We start from the raw sequence: 9,674 nt of genomic DNA on the forward strand, positions 1-9,674 counted from the left end.
AATTCTATGCAACTGTGACTCAGAAGTTTGAAATTTGACTCAAAGGTGCCTACAACCTTTCTCTGTAGTGGTGCAAAAGCCTGGTGCCTTGCAATGTCACCCTCAGGCTCCGCAATGTTTCAGACAGCAAGGTGTCAACATGTGAAAAAGAAAGGCCAGAGCTCAGATGTTTCTACAAGGTGTAAGTTGGGTTAATGATGCCACATTGGCACCAAATTTCAACACAATTCTGCCTGATACCACTGTGAGCGTATCACACAATGGGAGAGTAATCACATACTCCTTCTTTTTACGCCTCTGTGATGGAGGTTAGAATCGCAAGCCCAACATTGTTGAAATCAAACAGTTTTCTTATGGGTGGCCAAGGAAACATTTCAGACATGCCAACACTCAGTATCAAAATGAACAGGGCTCACGGGGTGGTAGAAAGGGCATCAATGAAACCACCTTAGGGTATTGATTCTCCACACTTTTCACAGACGAAAACAACAGTTTCCAGTGCAGAAAGCAGCAGGACAACATTCTTAATGACCTTTGATACTGTTGGCTCCCCTCTCCTGGACAATTCAACCCTTCTCTAAGGACATTGTCATTGGCCTGCAATGTCACTGAGCAAGACTGCACCCTTTTGGAGTGTAGCAAAACCGCAAATTTTGCTCTAGTGTACAGGGTGCAACCACTAGGGTCTGTTCAAAACCATTGTAATATGATCTGTAGCTGCAATGGGTGTTAATGCATTTTCAGCCCTCCTGTTTCTCAACTGCCTGTGGCGTGATCACAGGCAATGCAATATTAACATACGCATGAATAAAACAGCAAAGGGTCTCTCTAAGATTGCCCTCCCATCTCACTAGTTTGGCAACAATCTCAGCACCACCTGTGCACTTTTGTTGAGCACTTTAAAAATGTACCTGTACAGAGACAGCCAATCGTTGATTTGTAGGCCCTGGCGTGACAGGCAACCATTTTTATTTTATTTATTTATTTATTTGGTATGCGTATTCCATAGATCCGTTCATGCGAGTGATTCGCCTGGATGTGGAACGTGTCAATACAATTGTACAAATACAATTAATGCTACAGTATAGTAATATAATACAATGATATAAATATTATAAGTATCACTTTTTCTCATTTACGAGTTGTAATTTAACTAGTATAGCAGTTCTCAATATAACATTATAACTATAACATTAACATAATTTTGTATCGTCCACCTAATAACTAAGAGACTAAATACATCTATTATTAAGGGAGGGCATTACTTCTGGAAAGGAATTGCCGGCCGAAGTGGCCGTGCGGCTAAAGCCGCTGCAGTCTGGAACCGCAAGACCGCTACGGTCGCAGGTTCGAATCCTGCCTCGGGCATGGATGTTTGTGATGTCCTTAGGTTAGTTAGGTTTAACTAGTTCTAAGTTCTAGGGGACTGATGACCTCAGCAGTTGAGTCCCACAGTGCTCAGAGCCATTTGAACCATTATTTTGGAAAGGAATTCATCTAACGAGTACAGTGGATGGTCGAGCAGGTATTTTTTTAACATACCTTTGAACAGCATTTCATTTTCTCTTGTACATTTAATATAATTAGGCAATGCATTAAAAGTCTTTATAGCAGCATACAAGTGTTAAATTTTTTAGTTCAACATGTAGATCATCTTTACCTCTAGTATTGTAGTTATGGTATGAACAATTTGTTTCATACTGAGCATAGTCTTTATTAACTACATTCATCAGAGAGTATATGTACTGACATGTTGTGGTCAGAATACCTAACTGTGTAAAAAGTTTTCTACATGAGGTTCGTGGAGGAACCCTACACATTATTCTGACTGCTCTCTTCTGAGCAGTTAATATTTTTTTTGAGGCTGGTGAATTACCCCAGAATATTATTCCGTAACTCATTAATGAGTGAAAGTACCCAAAGTAAGATGATTTTAAAATGTTGATGTCCCCAAAATGAGTAATTATTCTTAGAGCAAAAGTTGCTGATGAAAGCCTTTTTAGAGTAAGGGACACATGCTGTTCCCAGTTGAGTCTACTGTCAATGTGAACCCCCAGGAATTTAGTGGATTGCACCTGTTCTAGTTCCTGGTTGTCATGAGCAATTAGGCCTACTATATTTTCTAGAGTTTTATTTTTTGTGTGGAACTGTATAAAATTAGTTTTTTTAATATTAACTGAAAGAGAATTAATTGAAAACCAAGCTGTAACTTCTCTGAGTATATCATTAACATCAGTCTCCAGATCAGCAGTAGACTTACCATCTATGACAATGCTTGTATCATCAGCAAACATTGTGAATTCACAATTTTTTACTAATGGACAGGGGTAAATCATTAACATATATTAAAAACAGCAAGGGTCCAAGGACAGATCCCTGGGGAACTCCAAGCTGAATTTTGCCCCATTCAGAAGCCACTAGATTAGAAGATCCTTTGTTGCAGCCATTTAGAACCACCTTTTGTTTCCTGTCTTCAAGATATGATTTTAGCCAGTTACCTATAGGCCCTTTGATTCCATAATGATAGGCCTTCTCCAAGAGTATCTTGTGGTTTACACAATCAAAGGCCTTGGAAGTATCACAGAAGACACCAACTGGTGACTTCTTACTATTAATAGACTCCAAGACATCATTTGTGAGTGAATATATGGCAAGCTCTGTGGAAACCCCTTTTTGAAAACCAAACTGTCTGTGGTTAATAATATTAAGTTTATCAAGATGTGCCACAATCCTGTTATACACTGCCTTTTCAAGAACCTTTGAAAATGTTGTTAAGAGAGAGACAGGACGATAATTTTTTACATCTGTAGCATCGCCAGACTTGAAAAGAGGTCTCACAATGGCATATTTCATTCTCTCTGGAACAACTCCCTCATAAAGAGACGTGTTGCAAATGTGAGCAAGTACTACACTTACATCATTACTGCAGGCTTTCAACAGTTTATTAGAGATGTTATCTATACCTGAAGATCCTTTACTTTTCAATGAGTGAATTATTTTTTTTTTATTTCATTAACAGTTATGGGTGTTACATTTATATCACTAAAACATTGTGGGAGGTTAAGTTTCAGAATATCTAAAGCTTCCCTTAGGTCACCACTGCAACCTATTTGAGAGGTGACACTTAGAAAGTGGTTGTTAAATGTGTCTGCTATCTGTTTACTATCAGTTATTTCCAAATCGTTAATTTTTAGGACAGCAGTTTTTTCATTGTCAGATGGTGCAGTACCTGTTTCTGTCTTTATTACATTCCAAATCGTTCTGATTTTATTGTTTGAACGGTTAATTTCAGATTGCAGGCACATATTTTTAGATTTTTTTAATGACTTTAGTTAAGATTTTACAGTATGTCCTATAATATTTCATCTGGAGGGGATTATTGGATTGTCTAGATATTATACACAGTTCTCTTTTTCTCTGGCATGATATTTTTATGACCTTGGTAAGCCATGGTTTTTTGCTTGATTGCCTGTTCTGTAGTCTACAGACCTTTTTTGGAAAGACATTTTCAAATATACCTGATAATTCATCAGTAAATAAATTATATTTTGTATTAACATCATTTGCAAGATAAACATACCTCCAGTCAGTCTCCTGAATGCATAATTTGAATTTTTGGATATTTTCCTCATTCATGTTTCTAATGATTTTCCACTGTGCACTAGCTTTGTTCTGATTTGTATTAAAGTTGTCAATTGTGAGTATTTGCCCATCATGATCAGAGAGACCATTTATGACTTTTTCAATTTTGATGTGATTAGTTTTACTCATATCTACAAAGATATTGTCTATTAGAGTGCTGGAAGTGGCAGTAGTTCTTGTGGGAAAACTGACAGTGGAGACAAGGTTGTAGGTATGCATTAAATTTGCAAACTCTGTCTTAGAAGATGAGCTTTCTGGGAAACCTGTATTAAAATCTCCAGTCACTGTAATGTCCCTATTTTTTCTTGTGAGATACAATAGCACAGAATCTAATTGTCTCATGAATACTTTAAAATTACCAGATGGAGCCCTGTATACTGCTACGATTACCAGTTTCTTGTTAGCTTCTACTATTTCTGTGACACATGCCTCAAAGTCTTTACACAATATTTCTCTACATCTATTGTATTAAAGGACAGGCTGTTTTTCACATAAATAACTGCCCCACCTTTGCACATATGCTTTCTACAAAATGAGGTAGCTAAAACATAGTTTGGTATATTGAGCATTTCGATGCCAAAAGTGACACGGTGTTCTGTCAGACAGAGAATATGAGCACAATTTGCGCCTGTTGGTTCATCCATATTTACAATAAACTGGTCTAACTTACAGAGCAGGCTTTGAATATTTTGGTGAAAAATTTTGAGCTTATTTTTAATTACATGATTGGTTGTGGTGCTGCCACTGTTGGGACTGAGTTTTATTTCTTTTGACATACCAGTATTACAGGAACAGTTTTCTGCAGGGAAGAGGGAGCTGTTGCGCTGGTAACACCCACATTTGTTGTTATTAACTACATTACTTACATTCTGATTGGAACCTTCCCCCTTCTGCCCCAGTACCATAAAAAATCCCCATTTGCAGCTGAGGACTTTCTTGATCTCAGGCACATCCTATGTGGAGCAGCTGCAGTCACTACTGTGCTCCTTTTTGCCATAGAGGGTGGATCTCCTGTTGGTGAGGTTTCTACACTGTCAGCTTGTACACTTGATCCTGTGGGGGTTGGTGTTGCTGTTTCTGCTATTGATGACTGTTCTTCCTCCTTAAATGCTGCTGCTTCACAAGTTGGCAGTGGACTAACGTTTCCCACTTGAGTTGTAACTGCTGGTGCTGTCTTGCTTTTGTATAAAAGACCTGTTTGTGTTGATTCACATACAGGTGCTGCTGCATATGAAGTCTTCCCTTCAGCTGTTCCATTAGGTTTGAAGGAGTATTTGACGACACTGTCTGTATTTCTTCCAATGGTACAGTTTCAATGGATACAGGTGCTTTTAGAATGATTGGAGGAGTGGTATTTACAAATAGTTTGAATGTTTCTGCTAATAGTGCTTTAGCGAGTACACGTTTTCCTAGCCGGTTCCTGTGCATTCCATGTCGAGTAAAATGGTTTCTCTCTTCGGAATTACTGTCCAAAAACTTCACGTCCTTGAATGCTTTGCATACTTTTTGAAACATTATGTTTGTGAATTTGATTTCATTATTTACACATGAACTGTTTATTAGGTCATGTCTATGTGGGATGCCAACGACGATTGTTTTTCTTGGCGAGATTCTTTCCAGTGGATTTCGCAATGCTGTGATTGCATTTTTCGACTCATTTTTACAAACACTCCACAGAGCTGAGTGGAGCTACAGTTGAGCTGCCACCTGCATGAAAAATCCATGGGAACAGGACACTCTCTGAAATTTTGAAGGGAACAGTGATAAAACACAGGGAGCAAAAGGTTATTTACTAATTAACTATACGTTGTACAGAAACCAGACTGCAATTATAAGGAAGGATATGAAAGGAAAGCTGTAGTTGAGACAGAGTACAACAATGGAGAAATTTGAAAAAGAAATTAAAATTCAGGGAGAAGAAATAAAAAGTTTGTGGTTTGTGTATGACATTGCAATTCTGTCAGAGACCGCCAAGGACTGGAAAAGCAATTCAGTGGAATAGGTAGAGCCTTGAAAAGAGCTTATACAGTGACCACCAGTAAAAATAAAACAAGGGTAGATGGTACGCACATCACAACATGCACTACCAATATGTTCCAGAACACAGCATGTAAAATGGGATTTTTCAGGGGTTTTTGCCTCGTGTTCTGTTGGAGCCAGAAAGGTTGGGTCAAGTTTTTTTGGATACCTCTTGGGCTAAGGACCATTTGTATACCTGTCAGAAGGATTGTCTTTTTGCAACTATCCTACAGTAAAGGGTCAAAGTCTGAATATTACACACTTCCTCCAGCTTGGGCAAATGGAGCAAATTGGTTGGTTCTTTTTGCATTAGATGTGGTTTATGGTGTGCTTTAAGAGGCTTATGGAGGCCCAGTTTAATTCATGGCCATTTCCTGAGGAAACCTGAGGAAAGTATTTTTCACCATCAGCAACGGATATCTAAATAACTAACTGCAGCAAATCGATTGAATTTGAACAGTATACTCTCTAGGCATTTATCTAGAAGTGCCATCTACTTATTTTCAAACATCTTTATCCATTACCAAGAAACACCCCAAAAGCTGGTTTTTTGGGTACTGAAACTGAGCTGTGGATTCCAAGAAAGTTACGTACAGAAAATGGCTGAAGTTTTTACCATATGTTCCTAAGATCCTTATATTGAACAACTTTGGAAATTTTGCTGATAGTTTTACTCATTTCTGAGAAACAAAGGTTCAAATTACCCTACTTGCACATGTAAAATCTGGTGAAATGTGAAAATGCAGTTTGTAAAGCAATGTAGCACAGAGAAATGTGCTGTTAGGTGTGTGTGTTATTCTCAGAAGGGTTCTGCAAACTCCATGTTGTAGTACTGAAGCACATGCAAAATTTTTTGTGTCCATAAAATTCGATCTGAGGTATAAAATTAGTTTTGTGTTGTTTTGATTTCACATAAGTAAACTATCAACATTTAATTAATCCACAAATTTCTTTTTCATATGAGTGACATGCCCTGTTGCAACAAGGAAAAGAAGGGAACAATGAGAAAAATGCTCCTATCAGAGCACAAAAGATACAAATACGATCCTGTTTAAAAGACACTGGCTGAAAAGTAGCAGCACTTAAAAAAAAAAATCTCAGAAATTTTAGCATGGAAGCATATTTGCGCTGTTTTATGCTGAAAGAGGAGACAATTGCAGTGGAAAAGAGATGGAAAAGTAATGAACAATAGTAGATAGTGGTTATAGTATAGAAAGAGTGAAGGACACAATGGCAGTGTGAGAGAAAGAGAGGGGCACATTGGCAGTGGAACATAGTTGTTAGTGACAGAACAATGACAAGAAAAGAGTGAAGGATACAGTGCCAGTGGGAGAGGAATAATGAGAAGAAGAAAGTGGAAGTGGGTGAGAGCCAGTGATGAAAGAATGTGTCTGTGACAATGACCCTGAAGAAGAGAGAGATAGTGACAATGAGAAGAGATAGAAGCAGTGGGCAGGAATGAATGAGATACCAGTAATAAGAGAGAGGGGAAGGGGGAAATAGTGACAGTGACAGGAGACAGTAGTAGTAGGACAAAACATAGGAGACTGACTGTGAGACACTGACAGAGAGACACAAAGAGATAACACTGAGTTGGGCAGAATAAATGAGTGAGAATGGGCTAATGGGAGTTGATGGTATGAATGACTCTCAGCGATGGGCTAGCAGGTCTGAGTGGGTTACAGTTAGGAGAGCTTGTCGGAGTGACAGCTGAGTTGCATATTAGAGTGTGAATATGTTCATATGCCAAAATTCTTGGGAAGATATTTAAAGGTGCTAAGGAAGGCAGAATGAGGCAGCTGGTACCCCACTTTTGAGTCCTCTTTTTTTTAAATAGGCATACATTCATCTTTTTTGTGCTCCCAACAGGTTAGGAAATGAGACACTAAAATTAATAGAGTTTTGCAATCTGAGCAACAAAGTAACCAATGATGGCCAAAGTAGAAAGGGTATAAAATGCAGACTGGCCACACTAAGAAAAGCATTTATGAAAAAAAGGGAATTTGTTAACATCCAGCATAAATTTAAATGTTATGAAGTATTTCTTGAAGGTATTTGTCTGTAGCGTACCTTTATACGAAAGCAAAATGTGGTGATAAGTAGTTCAGACAACCAGCATTTGAAATGTTTGGCTATAGAAGAATGTTAGAGATATCTGGGGAAATTGAAAAACAAATGAGGTGGTACTGAATGGAATCGAGGAAATAGAAATTTATGAGACAATGTGATCAGTTGATATGAGACATCATAAGACAACAAAGAATTGTCAGTTTGGTAATGGAAGGCAATGTGGGTAGGGGAAGGAGGGGATGAAAGTTCTGAAGGGAGGCAAAGACTTGATTACAGCAAGTAGGTTCGAACAGATATAGGTTACAGCAGCTATGTAGAGATGAAGAGGTTTTCAGATGATAGACTAGCACAGAGTGCTGCATCAAACCAGTCTTCGGCCTGAAGACCACAACAATGGAATTTTCACACACTTCTGAAAGTGATTCTGCTGTGCCTCTTGTTTAGGTGATTGTAGCATTAAATCATCGATTGTACTGTGACAACCTCTGCTCTTAGCAATTGGTGTATCACTTGCATTTGTTTGCTTTTCACAATGTTTATCGAAAATTATGCCATGTCTTTTGTCACAGATCCATTTTTATAATGACACTAAACTCGAAGCAGATGCAGACCTTTTGTATCACCTATAAAATTTAGTTCTTGTGGCATGACATATTTTGAAAGTGACCAACTCAGGTATATAGAAAATGGGTACTCTAGAGTCTAGTCCCCCCCCCCCCTTTTCTGTCTCCCTTTCCCCATGCCCATATGCTTTTCCCAGCTCTTCAGTTTCAGTTTTGTGTCTGGAAAACTGTGGTGTTTGGAGAGATATTATATCCATAAGCTCCACATTTTAAAATTTATCTGTTACTTTAATATTTTAATGCTGAGGACAACCATCTCCTCCTCTCAGTTTGGCATGTTAGGTACCTTAACAACAACAACAACAACAGAATGGTTGGCAATATTCTCTAGACCAATTCTTGATGGTGCAGACATGTAAAGTGCAAACCATTTCTCTTGACTGACTTCGTACGGCTAACGTTTCACTGAGTAAAGGTTTACTAAGTAGCTTCTGACATTATTCAGTATCACGCAACAAATAATAGTAATATTAGATAAAATATTAAACCAGCAATTATGAAAACAAATAAAATCTCAGCATGGAGCAAACAGTTCCACTGGACAGCAAGCAGCCTGAAGCATAGTCCAAGCTGCAATATTGTACTGATGAGAGTGAAGGTCTGGCAACCATGGGTGGTAGCTGCAATTACAAGTATCACGGTATTGTCAGAAAGCATGTTGTGCTTTCTTTGTGAACCTCACTACGCTACTTCCTTTGTAGCTGTCAATCTTAAAATAATACTGAATGGACTATTGTTATCACTCAGTCATTTTAAGGCAAATTATTCTAGGAGAAATAGGTGCAGAATAAACATAATTATACTTGAGGCAGCTGAAAACATAGCGAAAAAGAGCGTAAAGAGAGCAATGAGAGAAGCATTCAACGAATTCGAACATAAAACATTGGCAAACAATCCAAACAAGAACCCTAAAAAGTTTTGGTCATATGTAAAATCGGTAAGCGGATCTAAATCCCCTATTCAGTCACTCGTTGACCACGATGGCACTGAAACAGAGGACGACCGAAGAAAGGCAGAAATACTGAATTCAGTGTTCCGAAACTGTTTCACTGCGGAAAATCGTAACACGGTCCCTGACTTCAGCCGTCGCACGGACGCCAAAATGGAAAATATTGAAATAAACGATATCGGAATTGAAAAACAACTGCTATCACTTAGTAGCGGAAAAGCATCCGTACCAGACGAGATACCCTTAAGATTCTACAGTGATTATGCTAAAGAACTTGCCCCCTTTCTATCAGCAATTTATCGTAGATCGCTGGAAGAACGTAAAGTACCTAGCGACTGGAAGAAAGCGCAGGTCGTTCCCATTTTCAAGAA

The sequence above is a fragment of the Schistocerca serialis genome, chromosome 9 (genome assembly GCF_023864345.2).
Source record: "Schistocerca serialis cubense isolate TAMUIC-IGC-003099 chromosome 9, iqSchSeri2.2, whole genome shotgun sequence".
In the NCBI taxonomy this organism is placed as follows: Eukaryota; Metazoa; Arthropoda; class Insecta; order Orthoptera; family Acrididae; genus Schistocerca; species Schistocerca serialis.